A 2973-nucleotide genomic window follows, 5' to 3' on the forward strand; every position below is an offset into this window, starting at 1 on the left:
GCAAAAAATCCGTATTGATCAAATTAGTAAATTTTGAATACTGAATAGTTAAATCGAAAAAAAAAATATTGGGAGAAAAAGAAATAAGGGACTCTACTATATAGAGTGGTTGTGAAACTTGTTTTTCTTTTTTTAACATAAGAAATTATGAGTGATGGAGTCAGGATTTTTAACAAATACTCTACTATATTTGTTTTTCTTTTTTTAACTGTGTATATATATGCATACATATATTAGCCTCATATAAATAGTATAAATTTTTATTGAAGAAGTTCATATGAACCACTAACTTCAAACTGGCTCCGTCCATGAAAACTACTAGTGTAGTTATAGTGGAGTAAGAAGGTACTTTTTTTCTATTGATAAATGTATGTTTGTCCACAGATATTTAAGGCAGAAAAGCTGATGGTTTTCTTGAAAGTTTTGGTTGTTGTCTACATCTTTATTTAACAATATTGTTATCTGTCATATTATTGTCCCCTTTTACTTATCAACTTTTTTTCTTTTTTGTTGCATCATTCTATATATCAACTATACAAGTTGAAAGGTGTTGTGAGTTTTCGGACGAGTGAGGTCAGAGGCGGTGTCAGAATTTTTACTGAGGGAGTTCAAAATTCGTAAAAAAAAAATCATCGAAGAGGATTCAACATGTATAATATATACATATAAATTATTTTAATCATATATTAATAATATGATGTTTCATCGAAGAAAGCTTGAACAAATTCTTTATTATTAGGCTGACTCCGCCTCTGACTGAGGTGGTCATAAATTGGCTTTATGTGTGCATGCGTGTGAAGAAAGAAGAGAGAAAAGGAAAAAGAATGAAAACCTTTATTCAAGCTACCTATATATTACTTTTACTTTTATAATGGTACTTTATAAAAATTACATATTGTGCAATTTTAAGGTTGTTACTTTCTGCACATATGTATTCAGTTTTTATTTTAAAAATAAGATTGTACAATTTTATAATTGTTACAGCTATCTGCACATGTACACATGCATAGCTGGTAATTTGTATATTCAGTTCTGCTTTAAAAATAAGCTTGTGTAATTTTATAATTGTCACTGCCTGCACATATATACATAGTTGATAACTCGTAACCCGTATATTCAGCTTTTACTATAAAAACTCACTTTCTACACATATACATATGCATAGTTGGTCACTCGTACATTCAGCTTCAGCATTGAAAATAAGATTGTGCGATTTTAGAGTTGTCACTGTCTGTACATATACACAGGCATAGTTGGTAACTCGCACATTCAGGATTCAGCTTCCGCTTTGAAAATAAGATTGTGTGATTTTAGAGTTGTCATTGTCTGCACATGTATACATGCATAGTTGGTAATTCGAATATTCAATTTTCGCTTTAAAAATAAAATCATGCGATTTTGTAGTTGTTACTGATTGTACATACACACCTGCGTAGTTGGTAACTCGTATATTCAGCTTCCACTTTAAAAAAAAAAAAAAGATTATGCAATTTTATAGTTGTCACTGGCTATACATATACACATGCATAGTTGGTAACTTGTATATTTAACTTTCGACTTAAAAACAAGATTATGCAATTTTATAATTGTAAGTGTCTGCACATATATACATGTCCGTACATTCGGCGTCCGATTTAAAATCAAGGTTGTGCAATTTTACAGTTGTAATTGTATGCACGTAAATACATACATAATTGGTAACCCGTACATTCAGTTTTCGCTTTAAAAATAAGATTGTACAATTTCATAATTGTCACTTTTTGCTAATCTACACATGCATAGTTGATAACCCGTACATTTAGCTTCCGTTTTAAAAATAAGATTGTGCAATTTTATAGTTGTAACTGTCTGCACATATACACATGCATAGTTGATAACGTATACATTCATCTTCCGTATTAAAAATAAGATTGTGCAATTTGATAGTTGTCATTGTTTGCACATATCCAGATGCATAGTTGATAATTCATACATTCAGCTTCTGCTTTAAAAATAAGATTGTGCAATTTTATAGTCATCAAGATTGTGCAATTTTATAGTCGTCACTATCTGCACATATCCACACTCATAGTTGATAACTCGTACATTCCGCTTCCGTTTTGAAAACAAGATTGTGCAGCGTGCAATTTTATAGTCGTCACTATCTGCACATATCCACATACATAGTTGATAACTCGTACATTCAACTTCCATTTTGAAAACAAAATTGTGCAGCTTTATAATCGTCACTCTCTGCACATATGCACATACATAGTTGATAACTTGTACATTCAACTTTCACTTTAAAAATAAGATTGTGCAATTTTTATAGTTGTCACTGTCTGCACATATACACATGCGTAGTTGGTATCCGTTCATTCAGCTTCCGCTTTAAAAATAAGATTGTGCAATTTTATAGTTATCACTGTCTGCACATATATTGATATACACATGTATAGCTGGTAACCCGTACATTTCACTTCCGCTTAAAATCAAGATTGTAAAATTTTGTAGTTGTCAATGTTTGCACGTATACACAGGCATAGTTGATAACTCGTAAATTCAACTTTCGCTTTATAAACAAGAATGTGCAATTTTATAGTTGTCACTATCTGCACTAGGGGTGGCAAAACTAGCCCAAATTCATTTGACCCACCCAATCCGTCCATGTTTTGAAGGATTGGGTTAGAGTGATTTTGAAGATGGACTGATTTGGGACAGCCCAAGTAAACCCATCGTAAAGCATCAACCAAATGGGCTCACAATGATGCCCAACTTTGACCCATAAAGATGTTTAAACCTAGTATTATAGTTTCACTTTTAATATTTTAATTTTTTTTTAGTTGCTTCAATCATATTTTTTTTTCGTCTTGAGAAAATTATTGTAATAAATATTTTTTTTAATGAAAAAGTATTTGTCTTACACCATTCCCCTCCCCCTCCCCCCCTCCACAACCAATTTTTATTTTTATTTTTTCTTTTAAAAAATAACTT

Source organism: Capsicum annuum, chromosome 7 (assembly GCF_002878395.1).
Source record: "Capsicum annuum cultivar UCD-10X-F1 chromosome 7, UCD10Xv1.1, whole genome shotgun sequence".
NCBI lineage: Eukaryota > Viridiplantae > Streptophyta > Magnoliopsida > Solanales > Solanaceae > Capsicum > Capsicum annuum.